Below are 22,395 nucleotides of genomic sequence, written 5' to 3' on the forward strand. Positions count from 1 at the left end.
CCATTTGCCTTTGCTGAACTGAATTTAATTGAGCTAGGAAACAAACTTGATGGCAAGGCAAGAGAAAAGGAGGAGGATGGAGGGAAAGAAAAGGAAGCATTGATGGAATATAAGAAGGCACCTCCAGACACCCCCTCAACTGTCACGCTTGACTTTGAATGTAGACGAGTGTCAGAGTGATGATGGGTCAGATGGGAGCCATGATGGCATCTCTCACCTTTGCTGCCCAGGGATGGGGTTCCAAGTTCAGTGGCTCCAGGGACCAAAGGAGGCCGCATCAAAATGAGGTGGGCCAGGTGTTAAACAGCAGGGAGCGATGGAACCATGGAAACACTAGGATAAGAGCAGAGGACCACACACTCAAATCCAAACACAGGAAGTCAGACAGAGAAAGACAAATATCATATGGTATCTCTTACGTATGCAATCTTTAAAAAAATACTACAAATGAACTTATGTACAAAACAGAAACAGATCCACAGGCATAGAAGACAAACCTGGGATTACTGAAGAGGAAGGATAAATTAGAAGTTTAGAATTAGCATATACACACTACTATATAAAAAATAAACAACAAGGATTTACTGTATAACACATGGAACTCTACTCAGTGTTTCATAATAACCTATAAGGGAAAAGAATCTGAAAAAGTTCTATATATATATACTTGTGCATATGTGTTTAGTCACTTCAGTGGGTTCTTTACCCGCTGAGCCACTGGGGAAGCCCACAAATATATCGTATCTATAAATATATATATCTATATATATGTACCTGCTGTGGCACTAGTGGTAAAGAACTCACCTGCCAATGTAGGAGAGGTGGGTTCCATCTCTGGGTCGGGAAGATCCCCTGGAGGAGGGCCTGGCAACTCACTCCAGCACTCTTGCCTGGAGAATCCAAAGAGCAGAGGAGCCTGGCGGGTTACAGTGCATAGGGTCTCAAAGAGTCAGACAAGACTGAAGCAAGTTAGCATGCACAGCACACACACACACACACACACACACACATATGAATCACTTCACTGTATACCTGAAACTAACACAGCATTGTCAATCAATTATACTTCAATTTAAAATGAAATTGGGAGGACTTCCCTGCTGGTCCAGTGGCTAAGACTCTGGACTCCCAATGCAGGGGGAGTTCAATCCCTGATTAGGGAACAAGACATGCCACAACTAAGTGTTCACATGCTGCAATGAAAGATCTTGTGTGCTGCAACTGATGCCCAGCTTAGCCAATAAATTAGTAACTTTTAAAAAAGTAATAATAAAATTAGTTCAAAAAAAATCCAAATACACGGGCCAAGCAGAGTCAACCTACAAATCTGATCTGGGTGCAGATGGCCAGAGCAAGAAGCCCAGTGCTCTGCATTGCAAGGGATCCCTAGCCAAGACACAGGACCTATCCTCACTTTTCTCTGTATTTTATTTGTTTAAATTAAAATCTGGGGCTTCCCTAGTGGCTCAGATGGTAAAGCATCTGTCTACAATGCAGGAGACCAGGGTCCAATCCCTGGGTCGGTAAAGTGTTACTTATGACACTATCCTAAGTATATAGAACTATCAGTTAACATGGAAATTGCATTTCAAGTTTTAATTCTGAATGTCAGGAATGCCCTAGCACCCTGCCTTTCATGATGACAGCATGCGTGGTACCAACTTCAGAGGTACAGAGCTTCATTGCAGAGGTGAGGAGCAGACCCCTGGGTGAGGAAGCTTGCATTCTTGCTGTATCTCCATATTGATGTCTCTACTGCCCCTCACACTTACACTCCACATACGCCAAAAGAGCTGTAGGAGTTGCGTTATCCCCATCTTTTTGTCCACTGTGCGTCACTCTCTGCTCTTCGCCTCACCTTCACCTGGTTACCTCCCTTTCATCTCTGGGAACTCTGCTTCCCTTGACCCCGCCCCAGCTAGGTTAACTGAGAAAATACATCAATGAAAGAATTGATTCATGAAACCAAGTGGGTAAGGCAACCTTCCCAGCTAAATCTCTGGTAAGGTATTCTCAATTCAGTCACAGAACACACTGTCCTACCAAGGGACAGAGACAAATCTTAACTCTGAAATTCCCCATGTGTGTAATCTTCAATGCATATTTCTTCTGTGCAATAATCTCCATGGTTATTGATGGAGAAGGAAACGGCAACCCACTCCAGTATTCCTGCCTGGAAAATCCCATGGACAGAGAAGTCTTGTGGGCTACAGTCCACGGGGTTGCAGAGAGTCAAGACTTAGCGACTGAGCACGCACGCACCGTGGTTATTGAGGTGATTATATTTATTTTACAATGAAAGTAGAAGACCAGAGATATTAAACAACTTAACCAACATCACACAGCCAATACATGGCTGAGCCCCAAACTCCATCCCACGTCCACAGACTGTAACACTGGTACGTTCTCAGCACACCTGGCCACTCAGAGGCTGGGGGGCTCATTGATATCTGAGGATAAGTCTGGCAGCCACCGCTCCTGGCTTTGGGGTTCCAGGCTCACATGGCTGACCCTGCTCTTGGGAGACGTCAACTCCCAGATCAGATTCTGGGTCACAGATGTGACAATGAGGTGAGTTGATCTTTAACCTCTGGTAGAAGTTTCATATCACAAGGCTGAGATTCCTGGGAGCATTAGGCGTTCCCTCATTTTATTGTATTTATTGGAGGATAATTGCGTTACAATGTTGTGGTCGTCTCTGCCATATATCAACACAAATCAGTCATAATTACATAAATATTCCCCCCAATCAGACCCCTCTAGGACATCATTGATGAATTTAGTAAAGTCGCAGGATATAAAATTAACGCATAGAAAACACATGCATTCCTGTACACTAATGATGAAAAATCAGAAAAAGAAACAATCCCATTGACCAGCGAAAGAAAAAGAATAAAATGCCTAGGAATAAATCTACCTAAAGAGACAAAAGACTCGCATGCAGAAAGCTATAAGACACTGATACAAGAAATCAAAGATGGAGAGAAATACCATGTTCTCGGACTAAAAGAATCAATATTGCGAAAATGACTATACTACTTATTGAGCACTTTTAAAACCATTCAAGGTCAACCACAAGCCGCATGCCCAAGTCGTCCCAGTGAAAATATTAGGAGAGAGTGGGACAAATGGAGAAAGGAATATCGACAGACACCCATGGCCACGTGTAAACTGGGTAGCTGGAGAGTCGTTGTCGTATAACGTGGGGAGCCCAGCCTGGCGCCCGTGATGACCTAGAGGGGTGGGATGGGGGAAGGGGAGGGAGGCGCAAGAAGGATTATATATATATATATATATATATATATATATATATATATATATATATAATTATGGCTGATTCGTGTTGTTATACAGCAGAAACCAACACGACATTGTAAAGTAACTTTCCTCGAATTAAAAAATAAATTAAAAACAATTAGCTTCTGAAAATAAAATAAATTAGAAAAATAAAATATTAAGGGAATATTTGGAATCGTATTTTGATAAGTATGAATAAGAGAGACAGAGAAAGAAAAAGCAGAGCTATACACAACAGACGCTTAAAATATATTATTTGTTATAATAATGACGCACGTTGCTGAAGATGAGAACAAGAGGGACGGAGCTCTCTGGCGACTATGTACCTTGTAAAACATTCCTTAAAGCTGAGCAGTATTACGTGACAAGCCACTCTAACTACAATAGTGTGAGTCAACTACTGACTATTCTGTTCTATTTTAACGTCAAAAACTAATATGATTCATTCATTTCATATCATTTTCTAAAATGATTTAAAACCAAATCTTCATGGAGGAAAAGAGGGAGAATCTCTAGACTGCAACTCAAAATGGCAACCAGGCTTTATGAGATTCTGTCTCAGGATCTATAAAACCCTGAGTCAGCTGCGTGGAAAGGACACAGGGCTGCCCTCCCTGACTGAGGCGGTCTTTGAGAACATGCCAGCAAGGCTTGCAAAGAAAGAAACCAGACCTTTTATAGAACTCAGCAGTTCTGCACAGCGATACAACGAAATGGACAAGGGCCATCCTGATGAAGTTGCAAAGTGGAATTTACCACATTTGTGGAAACAGTTCCCAGTACAGTGTATGCTCCTCACCAGTTCATCGAGGCTGTTCTGGAGAAGAAGCAATTTTGTGTGGGCCTGATATCAGGCAGAAGGTTCACAATGAAGCAAGTAGCATAGATGCCAAAGTGGGTGGTGTTTTTTCATAGGAGCTGTGGTACCACAGCAGTGAGAAAAAGAGGGATCTCTACTTACCCGTCTACAAAGACATAAACTGCCAGCCATGGGATTCCACACTCTCTAACCATTTTGTAGGAGAAATATTTACACCTGGGGAGCCATGGTCCCAGAAGGAAATGTCTTAAATAAAATTTTATGTTTTTTTAACTTTGCCTTTTCTGAGTCCCCAAATACCCTATCGCTGTTTTTTGGGTTTGGGTTTGGTTTTTTTTTTTTTTTTTTTGGTCTATTTCTTTTTCTCTCCCATGAATGCACCATATTTGCAAGTTTGTCCTCAATTGCTTCAGTCATGCCCAACTCTTTGCAAACCCATGGACTATAGTCAACCAGGCTCCTCTGCACATGGAGATTGCCCAGGCAAGAAGACTGGGATGGGTTGCCATTTCCTCCTCCAGCGGATCTTCCCCACCCAGGGATTGAACCCCTGTCTCCTGCATTGGCAGGCAGGTTCTTTACCACTAGCGCCACTAGGGAAAATCTAACTGCTGCCCATTCTGCAATTGCTAAGGAAAATACCCCATCCTGAATCAAAGGAGCCAGTCACAAAAAGCCACATGCTGTATGATTCCATCTATTCAAAATGCCTGTGAAGTGAAAGTGAAACAGTCGCTCAGTCGTGTCCTACTCTTTGCAACCCCATGGACTATATGTCCGTGGAATTCTCCAGGCCAGAATACTGGAGTGGGTAGCCTTTCCCTTCTCCAGGGGATCTTCCCAACCCAGGGATTGAACCCAGGTCTCCCACATCGCAGGCAGGTTCTTTACCAGCTGAGCCACCTGGGAAGCCCATTTGGAATGCCTAGGATAGACAAACCAATTGAGACAGAAAGAAGATTATTGATTAATTAGGGCTGGGGTGGACAGGATGGGGGTAGGAAGATAACAGCTAAAGGGTCTGGGTTTTCCTTTTGGAATGATTAAAAGTGTGCTAAAATTAATTGTGCTGATGACACAACTCTATGAGCATACTAAAAGCCACTAAGTTGTATGCTTTTAATAGGTGAATTGTATGGTATTTGGATTATAAAGAGATTAAAAAGAAAGAAAAGGGGACTTCCCTGGTGATCCAGTGGCTAAGACTCTGGGCTCCCAAAGTAGAGGGCCTGGGTTTCATCCCTGGTCGAGGAACTAGATCCCACTTGCCGCAACTAATAGCTTGGTGCAGCCAAATAAATAAATAAAAATAAATATTTTAAAACAAAGAAAGAAGGGAGGGAGGGACGGACGGAAGGAGAGAGGAGGAAGGAGGGAGGAAGGGGAAGGGAAGAAGGGAGGGAAAATACAGCAGCCCTAGGCAGGAATGGCGTACACTGTGGACTGGAACAAGGCTCGTTGCACAGTTGCCTCTGCTTGGCCTGGAGTCTAAGCCTCTTCCGAGTCTACACCCTTTACCCTCATTCTCCCACAACTCATATGTACACACACCAAAATGTATGCTCCAGCCTTCCCAAACAATTTGCATTTCTACTTAAACTCCAGGAAGCTTTGAGCTTCTGCACAACCTCATCTCTGCCTTGAACGCCCACCCACCTCTGTTTCCCACCAAAGGAACTCCCCTTCATCCTTCAAGAGGGGTTTCAGGGTCACTGCCTCAGGATGTCTCCCCTGACCTCCCCACCAGTGGTTAGGGGGCTCCTCCTCTTCACCCCTGGAGGGCTAGTGTGTGATATTATATTATGTATATAGTGTACATATAATATGTATTACACATAAAATATGTATTATAAGGTAATGCATTTGTCACAAGGCACGGCAACCTATTTAGATGCATGTGGCATCCCCAACAAGATCACTAGTTCATGAAGGAAAATGCTACTTATTTGTCTTGGCATGGACAAAAACCTGAAACAGTGACTGTCATACAGAAGGTACCTGATAAATATTCACCAAGCGAATGAATGGCATGGAGGCCTTGGTGACACAGGTCATGGAAAGTCAACCATCACACAGCTCTTAACCTCTTTAGACAGCAGAAGCATTCACGGTTTCTCAGAGAAAGTGTCTGGGTGCCCGAGATCTCCTCTAAGTGGGAAATCGTTTCTAACTTGGCTCCCACTCAGTGAGCGACTTCCTGTCCAGAGAACCCCTTGGGCAGGGTCTGCATCTCAAGGGAGAGAGCAAAGGAGGGGCAGCGTCTGGTGAGAGAGAGACGAGAGCTGTGAAAGCAAGCGGGATGCAAAGCACATCGTGGGGGAACCAGCGCAGTAAGAAAGCAACAGTCTGCAGCGTGTGTTCTAAGGAAGCCGAACTGCTTCATGAGAACGGTGTTATAGTCAAATGCATGCATTGATGTGGTGAACAAACATGGACACCAAGAGGGGAAGGATGCGTTGGGAGGTTGGGATTGACGTTTATACACTGTGTGTGTGTTAGTCGCTCAGTTATGTCTGACTCTTTGTGACCCCATGGACTGAAGCCTGCCAGGCTCCTCTGTCCAAGGTATGCTCCAGGCAAGAATACTGGAGTGGATTGCCATTCTCTACTGCAAGGGATCTTCCCGACTCAGGGATTGAACCCGGGTCTCCCGCACTGCAGGCAGATTCTTTACTGTCTGGAGCCACCAGGGAAGCCCCATATATACACTATTATGTATAAAATAGACTAGTGAGAACTGACTGTATAGCACAGGGAACTCTACTCTAAATGCTGAAAGAATTGGGAATACCAGACCACCTGACCCGCCTCTTGAGAAACATGTATACAGATCAGGAAGTAACAGTTAGAACTGGACATGGAACAATACACTGTTTCCAAATAAGAAAAGGAGTATGTCAAGGCTGTATATTGTCACCCTGCTTATTTAACTTATATGCAGAGTACATCATGAGAAACGCTGGACTGGAAGAAGCACAAGCTGGAATCAAGATTGTCCGGAGAAATATCAATAACCTCAGATATGCAGATGACACCACCCTTATGGCAGAAAGTGAAGAGGAACTAAAAAGCCTCTTGATGAAAGTGAAAGAGGAGAGTGAAAAGTTGGCTTAAAGCTCAACATTCAGAAAACGAAGATCATGGCATCCAGTCCCATCACTTCATGGCAAATAGATGGGGAAACAGTGGAAACAGTGGCTGACTTTATTTTTGGGGGCTCCAAAAATCACTGCAGATGGTGACTGCAGCCATAAAATTAAAAGACTTATTCCTTGGAAGGAAAGTTATGACCAACCTAGACAGCATATTAAAAAGCAGAGACATCAGTTTGCCAACAAAGGTCCGTCTAGTCAAGGCTATGATTTTTCCAGTGGTCATGTATGGATGTGAGAGTTGGACTGTAAAGAAAGCTGAGCACCGAAGAATTGATGCTTTTAAACTGTGGTGTTGGAGAAGACTCTTGAGAGTCCCTTGGACTGCAAGGAGATCCAACCAGTCCATTCTAAAGGAGATCAGTCCTGGGTGTTCTTTGGAGGGAATGATGCTAAAGCTGAAACTCCAGTACATTGGCCACCTGATGTGAAGAGTTGACTCACTGGAAAAGATTCTGATGCTGGGAGGGATTGGGGGCAGGAGGAGAAGGGGATGACAGAGGATGAGATGAGTGGCTGGTATCACCCACTCAGTGGCCATGAGTTTGAGGAAGCTCTGGCAGTTGCTGATGGACAGGGAGGCCTGGCATGCTGTGGTTCATGGGGTCACAAAGAGTCAGACACGACTGAGCGACTGAACTGAACTGACTGAACCTAAATGGGAAGGAAATCCAAGGAAGAGGGGATATATGCATACATATAGCTGAATCACTCTGTTGTACAGCAGAAACTAACACAACATGGTAAAGCAACTACACTCCAATAAAAAGAGAAAGATGAAAGCTGTGGTAAGCAACAAGGTCCTAATGTGTAGCATAGGGAACTATATTGGATATCTTGTGATAAATCATAATGGAAAAAATATTTCAGAGAATACACATCTCTGTATAACTAAGTCACTTTGCTGTACAGCAGAGATTGGCACAACATTGTAAATCAGCTCTACTTCAATAAAAAAATATTTTTTTTAATAAAATCTGAGCCTTTGCTGGCCGAAGCTTTGGTACATAAAACAAGCATCCTGAACAAAAGAAGCAGCCAAATTTTAGCTTCCAAAGAGAAAGGACAAGAAAGGGGTGAAACACAGAAGAGGGTCAACTGAGTCTGAAACAATAGGCCAGACACTCAGAGCACTGCTTTCTTCACCAACAGGAACCGGAAGCTATTATTTATATCGTAGGCGTTTATGTATCAGTGTTGGAGACAATGCGTAGAACTCCTAAACACAACTTAGACCATCCTCAATAAGTCACTGGGTTGGCCTCATAAAGTCCTGAGTTCCTTCCTCTAAATCTGATCAAATATAAGTGGAGCCTCTTGACTTTCCATGTCACGGGCTTCTAACAGCAGAAGCTATAGACGCTTCTAAAGAGAAGAAGGCAACTTGGACCCTGAGGGTTAACTTGACCTTATTATAAATTAACCTCTTTATGAAGCTATTTAAAAATACACCAAGATTAGTCTAGACAGAAATGCTTTCTGCTTATAACGCAAATATAACTGAAAAGCAGCAAAAGGCCACAAATTAAATGGAAACCAAACCTCAAAAGTCGATAAAACTAAAAACAATATTACAGTAATGGCACCAGTAATATTTTGCTGAAACTAACTCAGAGCGCAAATACAATGACAGTGTTGAGACATTGGCATTCGTGAGTGCGGCAGGCTCACACCATCCTGTGTGGTGGGTTGACTCCATTCCCCCACCGCTTTCCTCAGGTTGACTTGGGGCTACACCTCCATTCATGCAAAGCTTCAAGATGTCACTTGCCCTTCACTGGAGTGATGACAATCCTAAATGTGGGACCTGGAATTACACCATCATACTAGTGACAAGTTGCTCATCCGGATGCTCCAACTATTCAATTAAATGCATAATTTTAAATTATATTTATATCATAAAAGTTGTTTAGTCACTAAGTCGTGTCTGACTCTTTCACCATCCCACGGACTATAGTCCTCCAGGCTCTTCTGTCCATGGGATTTCCCAGACAAGGATACTGGAGTGGGTTGTCATTCCCTTCTCCAGGGCATCTTCCCGACCAGGGATCGAATCTGCGTCTCCTGCATGGGCAGGCTGATTCTTTACCACTGGGCCACCCGGGAAGCCCCGTGTTTGAGAAACATTATGTTAGATCAGCCACCAACCCAGGCAGCATTTCCCAATCTGTCTGACCAGTCTGGTCATCTGTGTCCAAGGAAACACAAACCTACCCCCATCTCCAGGAATGTTGATGAGATAGCAGGTCCCTGCCCAGGACAGTGTAAAACAGAGATTTAGAGTAAAACACAGAGATCAGAGACAGACACTTTCACGCTGACTTTTCTCCAGAAGTCACGGATGGAAGGGTCAACTCTCAGGAAGGCAAAGGGCACAGAACGTTCCTACTCCCTCCTCCAAAAATGTTCCCCAGGGCAGCTTCCCTCCCCGCTGAGCTCATCACCTCCTTTGACCCCACTCCCTGGCTAGCCACTCCTGGCTTCGTTTCCAGGAAGTTCAAACAACCAGTTAACAAAGCTCTGCTGTTATGCAACTGACTTATCTTGCCTTATTTTTGTTTTGTTGTTGTTGGTTTATCTGTGGTAAAACACACGTAACAAAATTGACCACCTTAAACATTTTTAAATCTGTCATGCAGACGTGTTAAGTTTCTACACATTGTTGTGCAATCAGACTCCAGAAGCTCAGCTTGCAAAACTGAAACTCTCTCCCCATTAAACAGCTTCCCATTTCCCCCTCCTCCCAGCCTCTGGCAACCACTGTGCTACTTTCTGTCTCAATGAATTTGACTAACTAGGTACCTTACATAAGCTGGCTCACACAGCATTTGTTCTTTTGTGACTGGCTTATTTTACAGAGCATAATGTCCTCAAGGTCCATCTGAATTGTAATAGTTTGTGTCAGAAGGTCCTTCCTTTTCATGGTTGAATAATATACATATATGTATGGAATTCCCTGGTAGTTCAGATGCTAAAGAATCTGCCTGCAATGCAGGAGACCTGGGTTTGATCCCTGGGTTGGGAAGATTCCCCTGGAGAAGGAAGTGCAACCCACTCCAATATTCTTGCCTGGAGAATTCCATGGACAGAGGAGCCTGGCGGGCTATAGTCCATGGGGCCACAAAGAGTCAGACGTGACTGAGTGACTAATACTTTCACCTTCATGGAAAAGTGTTGTTCAGTCGCTCAGTCATGTCCAACACTTTGAGACCCCATGGACCGGAGCACATCAGACTTCCCTGTCCTTCACCATCTCCCAGAGCTTGCTCAAACTCAGGTCCAATGAGTCAGTGATGCCATCCAACCATCTCATATGCTGTCGTCTCCTTCTCCTGCCTTTAAATTTTCCCAGCATCAGGGTCTTTTCTAATGAGTCAGCTCTTCGCATCAGGTTGCCAAAGTATTGGAGCTTCTGTTTCAACATCAGTCTTGCCAATGAATATTCAGGATTGATGTCCTTTAGGACTGACTGGTTTGATCTCCTTGCAGCCCAAGGGACTCTTAAGAGTCTTCTCCAACACCACAGTTCAAAGGCATCAATTCTTCGGCACTCAGCTTTCCTTATGGTCTAACTCTCACATCCATACATGACTACTGGAAAAAGCATAGCTATGACTATACGGACCTTTGTTGGCAAAATAATGTCTCTGCTTTTTAATATGCCATCTAGGTTTGTTATAGCTTTTCTTCCAAGAAGCAAGCGTCTTTTAATGTCATGCCTGCAGTCACCATCTGTAGTGATTTTGGAGCCCAAGAAAATAAAATCTGTCACTGTTTCCATTGTTTCCCCATCTATTTGCCATAAAATGATGAGACCGGATGCCATGATCTTAGTTTTTTGAATGTTGAGTTTTAAGCCAGCTTTTTCACTCTCCTCTTTTCACTTTCATCAAGAGGCTCTTTAGTTCCTTTTCACTTTCTGCCATAGGGGTGATGTCATCTGAATATCTGAGGTTATGGATATTTCTCCCATAAATACACACACACACACACATATACATTTTGTTTATCCATTCATCTGTGTCCATGGATGGACATTTGAGCTGCTTCCACCTTTTGGCTGGGGAGGAGGTGTGAATTTGCGGATAGCATTGCTACAATCATGGATGTGTCTGTTTTTCTTTCTTTTTTTTTTAATAACTGCATTGACTGGTTCTTTGGGTTTTACCAAACCAACCTCTAAATTGTTTAGATTTCCCAATCACCTTTGAAACCTGAAGAGAGCTCGCTTCTGAGATTTGATGCATTTTTCTCCTCCAGTGTACAATTTCATGTGCTTTCTGCCTCCAGCTGTGGACACAGGGCTTCAAGGATGATGGATTGTAATGGGCTGGAGTCCAGACATCCCTCAGTAATGTGTGAACATGTGTATAGATGATGATGTTTGAATCAGCTCCCGGAGGAGAACTGGGCGGGGTGGGGTCCTGAAGTGTCATTCTCAACCACCCGCCCCAGGGTTCACCTCATTGTGGAAAGATCCTGGTGTGACTTCAGAAGGACCCCGCCAAGGAGCTCTGCCTCTTTCCTCACCGACCTTCCAGTTCAGGGACTTCACAAAGGCATCAGTGGATGTTACCTCCCTTGTGAGTGACCAAGTCACCCCAAAGTTAGCTGAAATTATAGGAGGAGGTATCATCCCATTGGGACATCTTTCCTGTAAGTGACACGTGAAACGTGTTATAACTATGGATGATCACTTACAGCAGTAACCCCTAACAGCTGCCTGAGTAAATATGCACGTACATACACATATACAGATGCACACATATGTATTCACATATGCACACACACATATACACACATACATACATATATACACATATGCATACATACAAACATACGCATATGCACCATATACACCCACATACACACATGTATTTACCACACAATTGCTCTCATCTCACACACTAGTAAAGTAATGCTCAAAATTTTCCAAGCTAAGCTTCAACAGTACGTGACCCAAGAATTTCCAGATGTTTAAGCTGGATTTAGAAAAGGCAGAGGAACCAGAGATCAAATTGCCAACATCCACTGTATCATAGAAAAGCAAGAGAATTCCAGGAAAACACCTACTTCTGCTTCATTGACTACGCTAAACCCTTTGACTGTGTGGATCACAACAAATTGTGGAAAATTCTTCAAAAAACGGGAATACCAGACCACCTTACCTGTTTCCTAAGAAACCTGCAGGTCAAGAAGCAACAGTTAGAACCAGACATGGACAACAGACTGGCTTCAAACTGGGAAAGAAGTACGTCAAGGCTGTATATTGTCACCCTGCTTATTTAACTTATATGCAGAGTACATCACGCGAAAGGCCAGGCTGGATGAAGCACAAGCTGGAATCAAGATTGCCGGGAGAAATATCAATAACTTCAGATACGCAGATGAGCTTGAGGAAAACAAGTGAAGGGCTGAGGCATTATCTTACCGAATGCCAAAACCATACTCCACTTGTAGAAGAAATATTCCCAATAATTTTATAAGAAAAGAGGGAGAAGCAGTGGGAAAATGTCAATATCATGTCTGCAGAGGTAGGAAATATTGTTTTTGATTGAATTCCAAACGGATAGTGATGACATTGATATTGAGGCAGTTGAACAGAGAAAACTCTGAGGAGTTCAAAATTTTGTTTTCTAATATTCATCTCCTTTACTTCTAGGAAGCAAAACTGATGAACTTCAGAATTCAATTCAAGGGATATAGTACTTAGTATACTGGAAATATTTACTGGCAAATATGTCAGACCCTAAGATAGATGGGTCTGACATATTTCCATGGGAAGACACTGTGTCTTTTTTATTCTTTTCAAGTCAGGCACATGAAATATATTTCATTAACCTGGACACATTAGGGTTCTCAGCTCATATATTTTATTTAGCAAAAAGTGAAAAAAAATATACCTTTCTCTCCTAATGTCTGTTTGCTTGGAGAAATCTTTTTGCCTTTCACGCATACCTAAGAAGACATCTCCAAGGTACATAAATTTCGCAACTATGTTCTCAACCAGGTGAATTGCAAAATGGATGAGCCAATCCTTCCAACCAAGAAAAGAAACTGTCATTGGAAGTTTCCATTCTCAAGGCTAGGATGTGGAGTAGAGGGTGGGGAAGGAGGCTGGGCTTCTGTTGGGACACACGATAGAAGTTTGTGCAGCCTTCCACTCTGTGGTTGATGAAACCCTCTCATCTGAGATAACACTCCTTTGGCCAGGTGTGCTGAATTCCAGGGTTGCATGGGGTGAATGCTAATGAAAGTCAAGTCAAGGAAAGCGGTCAAGGAGAGACAAGAGAGGAGGGAGGGTATTTTCAGATGAGGTTTGAAATGAGATCACGAGTTGATGAGGTGGAGACAGACAGGATGCTTGTTCCAAATGACAGGTGCCGCCAAAGATGTCTCTATGCCTTTGTCTTTAGGAAGAGAGAAAGCTTAAAGGGGGAGGAACACCAAATATTAAAAGTACCACGTGCAGCACAGAACAGTTTTAAAATCTGAAAATGCTGTAAGAACACAGATTTCGTTTGAAATGGATTTGCTGAACATGATCTTCAAAAGAAGTAATTTTACGTGGTATAGTGGTTGTCTCAAAAAAGTTATGTCTACATCCTGATCCCCAGAACACGTGGATGTGAACTTACTTGGAAAAAGCATATTTGCAAATGTTTAATTAAGCTAAAGATCTTTCCATGAGATTATCCTAGATTACCTGGGTGGGTCATAAATCCAGTGACAAGCATCCTCAAAAAGAGAAGACACAAACACTCCAAGGGAAGACGTTCTTGTGAAAACGGAGGCAGAGACCAGGGTGAGGTGGCCACAGCTGATGCACACCTGGAGCCATCAGAAGAGACAGGGAAGGCTTTTCTCTGCAAGATTTCAGAGACAGTCTGCCTGCAAACACCTTGATTTTGGACTTCTGGACCCCAGAACTGTAAGGGGATAAAGGTTTTTGTTGTGAGCTGCCCAGTTTGTGGCAATCTGTTACGGCAGCCCCAGCAAACAGACCTGTGGTTATCGCAGGTCTGAGCATCAGTCAGACCCGGGTTTGAACTGGGATCCCTCCTCTTCCTAATCTTTTGAAAGGTCCTTAGCATCTCTAAATATAGCTTCCTCATGTGTGAAACTGACAAGACAATAGTACCTACCTGATAGGTTGTGGGGAGCAAAGAAATCCATGTGTGGAAAGGTGGGAACGTAGCGAATGTCACCTAGTAGATGCTCGGTAATGGCAGCTGATGTTATTATAGTGATCAGTCGCTTCCTTACCCCCAATCCACTTGCACTGGTGCTGACACACAGCCCGCTTGGGCTGGTTAGGACGTTATTCTCTCTCAACTTCAAGCCCATGCTCCTGTTCTCTGCTCTGTTGGGCTGGGTCCAAGCCTCTGCTGACAACATGTCTCCTTTACTAGTTAGTGACACTACAGGGAGACGGGGTGTTGCAACGAGAGGAGACGGACTTGCCCTCTGTGTTTGCTCCCTTTTTCTGTCAGTCTCAGTATCAGTATCGGGCTTCCCCAGTGGCTCAGACTGTAAAGCGTCTGCCTACAATGCGGGGGACCCAGGTTCGATCCCTGGGTCAGAAAGATCCCGTGGAGAAGGAAATGGCAACCCTCTCCAGTACTCTTGCCTGGAAAATCCCATGGACCGGGGAGCCTGGTAGGCTACAGTCCATGGGGTCGCAAAGAGTCGGACATGACTAAGCGACTTCACTTTCACTTTCCACTTTCTGTCCCTATCACCTCACAGTGACCTTTCAACTCGGAAGCAGTTTCGGTTCTGATTGACTGCTGTTTCCAGCCTTTTCAGCACTTCCGGAAAGAGCCCCAGGAGCTGTGCTCTGAGGTGCCAGCACCAGTGTGGCAGCGTCCCCTCCTCAGGAACCTGAGTCGTAGCTCCCAGAGCCCCTTCTCCAAGCTTCTAGGGTCTGAGGACCCTAGCCTTCTCTCTTAGACATGTTAATGAGCTATTTCCTACATTTACCTTAAGGCTTCCTATTTGCCTCTTTGGTTTCCCTTTATCAGTCTCACCAATTCTCCATATTAAGTTCTGTCTGTTAAAATCACTGGTGAAGTTTCTGTTTCCTGACTATACCTGGGGAATACAGCACTCTGGGTGTGTTGGTTGGCTGAAAGTGAGAAAGGATTGGTACAGTCCATCTAGCACCGAATTGAAACCAGAAAGACTTAGTTTCATTATCTTCGCTCCTTTACTTTCCAGCTCAGAAATCTTGGCCAAAATACTTGGCTTCTTTGAAAGTCCAATTTTCTTATTTGTGAAGTGGGGTAAATCCTGTTTATCTCATAGGTTTATATGTAGTTGAATGAGATAATCTCTCAAAAGTGCCTGGCACCTAACAGATATTTAATGCAGACAATGCTTTAGGGGTATAGAAGAGCAGCACTTAGCCCAATCTGGAACTCCTGGGAATGCTTCAAGAAGTGGTAGAGTGTGGAAAAGTGAGTAAAGAAGTATTGTTGTTTAGTTCCTAAGTCACGTCCAACTCTTTGGACCCCATAGACTGTAGCCCTCCAGGCTCCTCTGTCCATGGGATTTCCCCAGGCAAGAATAATGGAGGGGTTTGCCATTTCCTTCTCCAGGGGATCTTACCAACCCAGGGATCAAAACTGGGTCTCTTACATTGCAGGCGGATTCTTTACCACTGAGCCAAAAGGTAGTTATGTCAAAAAAAAAAAGAAAAAGATGGACCAAACCTTCCAGGCTGAGAAAAGGGTAATAACACAGAAGCTTGAAATAACACCACGCATATTAAAAGCTACAAGTGCTTTAGCACAGTTAGAGCGTAGATTATGAGCACGAAGGGGCAGAAGAGGAGATAGGAGGGTAGAGACTGGTTCGTACATGACCTGGTGGGCCAAGCAAAGTGCTTAACTCTATTCTGTCATGTTGGGAAGCCATAGAATGCTTTCATGTAGGGGGTGATGTGCTTAGATGTCCAGCTGCAGAACAGAAGATGGATCCAGGAGAGAGGTGTCAAGACTGGGAGCAGAGAATCAGTTAGGAGTCTCGTTCAATAGTCTGGATAAGATATGCTGAGCTCCAGAGCTACAAAACGGGTGGTAGAATGGGGTGGGGAGGATGAAATAAATCTAAAGGGTCAGTTAACAAGCAAAAGAAGTAATTGAATTTGGTGATGGACTGGCTAACATAGGGGAGATAAAGGAGGAGGCAGGATGAATTAGGTTGAGGCGTGACTGAATGGGTGCAAGAAGGTTTGATGAACTGAGACTGGGAATACAAGATGGAGAGCAGAATTTAAAGGCAGTGAGGGTAGGCTGAGTTCAGCCTTGGTTTTCTGAATATAAGGGACTTGGAGGGCCTGAAAAAGGGTTTGCTCAGCAGAGTTATGTTTGAGAGTTATGTTTGTTAGACGCCCAGTGGTGTCTGATCCTTTGCAACCTCATGGATTGCAGCCCACCAGGCTCCTCTGTCCACGGAATCCTCTAGGCAAGAATACTGGAATGGGTTGCCATTTTCTTCTCCAGGGGATCTTTTCAACGCAGGGATCAAACCCAGGTCTCCTGCACAGCAGATGGATTCTTAACCATCTCAACCACCAAAAAAGCCCGGTTTGCTGCCATATAATCTGAAGCTCTTAAGAGACCTGGAGTGAGTTGTGAGCATCATCAACATATAGGTGGGAAATGCCACTGTGACCGTGGATGGAATCACCTGTGAAGAGGAAAACAGGAGCTTCAAAAAAGACTAACACATTTTTCTTTCCCCTGAGGGAATCCAGTCTACTGGGAGAGAGAAACTTGTACACAAATAACTAGAGTACAAGGAGCGTGTAATAATTCCTGCTGTTATAACAACTGCATTTTCCAGGTCAAATATGGGACCATGTGTTCTCACCAAGGCATGACCGCAGACACAAATGTTGAAGGAGAATTGTGTCAGAAGTCCAGAGGTCTTAGTTCTGATAGAGGTACAAATAGAAGAGCTTTTAAAGGGCAGAAGAAGCAGCCATAAAAAAAAAATGTTGCCATTTGCAGGAACATAGATAGACTTGAAGGCATTATGCTAAATCAAACACTGCAGGATATCAAAAGACAAATAGCATAGTATCTCTTATATGTGAAATCTAAAAAATATAGCAAATTAGAGAACATAACAAAAAAGAAGCAGACACAGATATGGAGAACAAACTAGTGGTTACCTGTGGGGAGAGGAAGATAGAGTACAGGAAAAAATACCAGTTGGAAATATAGAGGTAGGGAATTAAGAAGTACAAACGGTTAGGCATAAAATAAGCTATGGGGATATATTGTACAACACAGGGGATGTCGCCAATATTTTAGAATAACTTTAAATGGAGAATAATCTTTAAAAATTGTAAAACACTATATTGTACACCTGTAACTAACATAATATTGTACAGGAACTATATTTCAATTGAAAAAATAAGAAAGTGCATGAGGGACTTCCTTGGTGGTCAAGTGGTTAAGAATCCGCCTTGCAATGCAGGGGACACAGGTTCCATCCCTGGTTGAGGAACTAAGCTCCCACGTGCCTCAGAGCAACTAAACCCCCCTGTACCACAGCTAGAGAATCCATGCGCCTCAACAAAAGATCTCACAAGACACAACAGAAATCCCATGGGCCGCAACCTAGACCTGATGAGGCCAAATAAATAAATATTTTACAAAATGGTTGTGAAGCTTTAAGTTGCTTTTATTAATAAAAAATAATGATGAAGTGCAGAATAAGAAGAGCTTTATGTGGAAAGAGGAATTTGAGTTAATCCCTGACAGTGGACTCTGAAAACCTCAGCTCTACCTATATTTAATGTTGTGTTCTATGTTGTGCTGTCCTGGAGCCACCAAGAATAGGGTTGGCCCCGGTGGAAAAATACGCTGTAACCTCAAAAAGCGTGGACAGTCCACAATCTTGAGAGAAGATATATTTTGGGCTCCAGATTCCCTTTTGGACTTCTGGATCCTGGTCATTTGTATGACATCATCTTTTTTCCACCCCGTATCAACCAGTGAAGACACATCTAAATGGAGACAATGAATAAATTCCATTATTTATCAAAGTGGTGGGGTCTTGAAAGTGAAAGTGCTAGTCTCTAAGTCATGTCTGAGTTTTGTGACACTTTGGACCATAGCCTGCCAGGCTCCTCTGTCCATGGGATTCTCCAGGCGAGAATACTAGAGTAGGTTGCCTTGCCCTTCTCCAGGGGATCTAACCTGGGTCTCCCGTATTGCAGGCAGATTCTTAACTGTCTGAGCCACCAGGGATGTCCGGTAGGGTCTCAATTATGTTCAAACTGGAATTCAGAGTTTGTTTATCTGGCTATTGATCAGCTAGCACCCCACCCCCTGTGTCTGTTTTATGAATGGTTTTTTGTGAGGTGTTCTTTTCCCCTTTGAAGGTTAATAGAGGAAGTTTAGTGCCTGGATTTCTTAGAGAAGGATGGGAGAAATATCAATGGTGGAGAAATGTAGCAATGTCTGTCTCCTCTGCTTGGTATTATGAACCTCAATTTGTTATTATGAACAATCTGAAACCCTCAAAAAGTTTCAGGAATGGTGTACCATGTAACTGCCTTCACTTAGATTCACCAATATTAGCATTTTGTTATATTTGCTTCCTCTCTATATATATTTATATATGTGTGTAGTGTGTGTGTGTGTGCGCGTGTGCTCAGTGGCTCAGTTGTGTCTGACTCTTTGCAACTTCATGGACTGTAGCCCACCAGGCTCCTCAAAAATACTGGAGTAGGTTGCCGGGGATCTTCCTGACCCAGGGATCAAACCCATGTCTCCTGCATGTCCTGCATTGGCAGGCGGATTCTTTACCACTGAGCCTCCTGGGAAGCCCATGTATACACAGGTGTTTTATTTCTTGCTAAACCGCTTGAGCATTAGTTGTAAACATCATAAACTTTCACTTCCAAGTACTTCACATTCTATGTAACTACAATGTAACCTTCACACTCAGATTAAAGTTTATACAACACTCTTATATAATATGCAGGTCACATTCAAATTTCCTCAATGTTCCCACTAAGGTCTTTTTTGGCTGTTTTATTCTGTTTAAAAAAAAAAGAAAAATCCTAGGGCCTTATGCAGGACTGCCCAATATCTTTGGTTGTCACATCTCTTTAGTCCTGTTTAGTCTAGCAAACAGTTCCCCCAACCTTTTATGGTTTCCATCTCATGGAGATTTTTGAAAGATCCAGGCTGATTGCTTTATAGATCCTCAGTGTGGATTTTCCTGATTGTCTCCTCATGGTTAGATTCAGGTTAGGTATTTGGGTCAGACTGGGTTTTGAGCTCCAGGGTCACCTGGCCTGGGTAGCAGAGGGGAGCTTTTCCTGACCAAGCACCATCTCAGCCTGGCTCCAACATCCTGAGAAGGAAACAGCCTTGGTGTGACTGTCAGTGCCAGAGTTCTGCAGCTTGGATGTGACCAGGGTTAGCAGCACAGAGCAGACACGGGGACTGTGGCCTGGAACAGCCTGGCAAGAGACTCAGAAGGGGAATGAGGAGGCTGGCCAGGGACCAGGAGCATCCCTGAAGTGCACACATCTGTAAAATGTATGCGGCTCTGCTGGGGTTTCAGAAGTCTGGGACTAGTATTCTTCGGAGTGGAAGTTTGTGTACTGTTGCTACTCTTCCTGATTCAATCATGGGGTAGAACTCCAATTGTCGAGTGACTCTGGCATTTATCTTCTGCAGAGGAGAAGGTACTAGATGGGCCATGAATGAATAATTGGAAGAAGCTACTGAGATCTGGGCTCCCCAGGTGGTGATAGCGGTAAAGAACCCACCTGCCAATGCAGGAGATTAAGAGATGCGGGTTCAATCCCTGAGTCAGAAAGATCCCCTGGAGAAGAGAATAGAAATGCTCTCCAGTATTCTTGTCTGGAGAATCCCATGGACAGAGGAGCCTAGAGGGCTACAGTCCATGGGGTCACAAGGAAGCAGGCACACTGAAGCGACTTAGCACGCATGTACTGAGATTTCCGTTTTCCTCAGAGAAGTAGGGGCCACTGTGATGGGGGAAGGGCTGGAAATGTGTTCTAGTCAGAGATCTCAGGAGAACTTATTTTTAGGAGAATTTCTATCATTAGAGGTTCAGGACAAAACAGGAAAGGCGCACTTTTATTTCCTTCTAAAAGACAGACTTCCTGTTCCTGAGATTTCCATTCATCGTTTTGAGAGACACGCAGGAGGCAAAGAGGAAGCCCTTGTGTGTGTCTACCATGAAGAAGCCAGCTCATCTGTCTGCCCTCCTTCCTCCTGAACTGGCCCAGAGAGTGCTGTGCGCCTTCTTCACTTTCCGGGTTTGGAAGGAAATAAAAATGGAGGCCAAGCTCACTGGGGAAGAAAGAGGAGGGAAGACTTGCTGTTTGGAGGAGCAACTGGTCCTCTCTAGGAGGCCGAGGGTGAGGCAGAGCCAGTTTCTGGGTTTCTGGATTATAGAGTCTTTTGATCTTAAAGCAGCCCTTTGATCCCAGACATAACTCAGGCCGGGGCGGGCTTGGGGAGATGCACCTGGTGGTTCAGGTAATCGGGTGCTCATTCCTAAGACCAAATCCTACCTTGTGGCCATTAAAAATGGTGAACAAAATGTTTCAAAATGGGAAATTATTTTTTGTTCATTAAAAAAAAATAAAGCAGAGATGCCTTCTACTTGTAAAGCATTTTACCGTCTAAAAATATTTTCACAAATCGTGTATGGCTTTCACATCTGCTTCAGAATGCAGGTGAAAGGAGGAAGCTGCCTGTCCTGGGACCCGGGGCTTCTGTTAGGGCTCTCGGTCCAGTGCTCGATGTGCCCTTTGCTGCCTCCTCTCAGCAGTGGGGACAATCTGAGACGTTTGCCAAGAGAGCTGAGTCCTCCATCTTTCACCCTTCAGTCTCCTTTGAGTACTTTCTTCCACTTGCTACCAGGTCTGCATGGAGACATGATCAGTGAGCACCAGGGAAGAGCCCAGGCCTTCTTGAGCAGCTGTTGACCCCAAGAGAGGGAGCAGCCTCTGAGGTTTTCCCCTTCTATTTTATTTTTTAATGGTTGATCAATTAATTAATTAATATGGTTGTGCTAGGTCTTCGTTGCTGGCTTTCTTTAGTTGCAGTGAGTGGGAGTTACTCTCCGTTGCGGTGCGTGGGCTTCTCGTTGCAGTGCGTGGGCTTCTCATCGCGGTGGCTTCTCTTGTTGCAAAGCGCAGGCTTCAGCTGCAGCTCGCAGGCTCAGGAGTTGTGGCTCGAGAGCTCTACAGTGTGGGCTCAGTAGTTGTCGCACTCGAGTTTATTTGCAGCCCAGCATGGGGAATCTTCCCAGACCAGAGATTGAACACGTGTCCCCTGCATTGGCAGGTGGACCCCTGTCCACCGGACCACCAGGGAAGTCCTGGTTTTCCTCTTTTATGAAAACACAAGTCCTTATGTGATGTGAGAGAACTGCACCCTGTCTTCTTATTCGACTGCTCCAGAGAAATAAATGTGCCATGTAAATGTGACCAATCAAACATAGATTTCTGTTCAGATGAGCGTCTGCTGGGCCCCCGAGTCCGGGATGATGGATTTCAAAAGGTCAGCAGGCTGTCAACACACCTGCCAGATTTTGGTGGTGTGTGTATATGTGTGCTTGTGTGTGTGTGTGTATGTATATGTATATGCATATGTGTATGTGTGTATATGTGTTCAGTTCAGTGCCACAACCTGGTACTTCTGTAGCTGAGGACACGGCGTATGAGTGTGTCGTGTGTGGATTCTGTGGCTGACGGTACAAGGAAGGCAACAAGGACAAATGAGAAAGAGAGGAAACATGCCCTTTTGTACGTCACCGGGACAAAACTTATATTCCTTATGGTTTTGCCACCTGAAATGCCTGTCTGTCTTCTCCACCCAGGGAAGAGCTCCAACAAATACCTATCGACAGAATTAATGATGGGAAGATGTGCCAGCCTTCGGTTTTTAGAAAACACTGAAGGTTTGTGAGAGGCAGGAGGATGCGGGCATGTATTTGTGGGCGGGAAAGCAGGACAGGTGGTGCAAAAATAAGTCTTCTTTGAGCTTTTGCTACGTTTGAAGGATTCCAAAGCTTCATACAGGCATCTCTGATCAGACATATAGAGATAGAAAAGGTCAT

This window comes from Bos indicus, chromosome 12, assembly GCF_029378745.1.
Source record: "Bos indicus isolate NIAB-ARS_2022 breed Sahiwal x Tharparkar chromosome 12, NIAB-ARS_B.indTharparkar_mat_pri_1.0, whole genome shotgun sequence".
Taxonomy (NCBI): Eukaryota; Metazoa; Chordata; class Mammalia; order Artiodactyla; family Bovidae; genus Bos; species Bos indicus.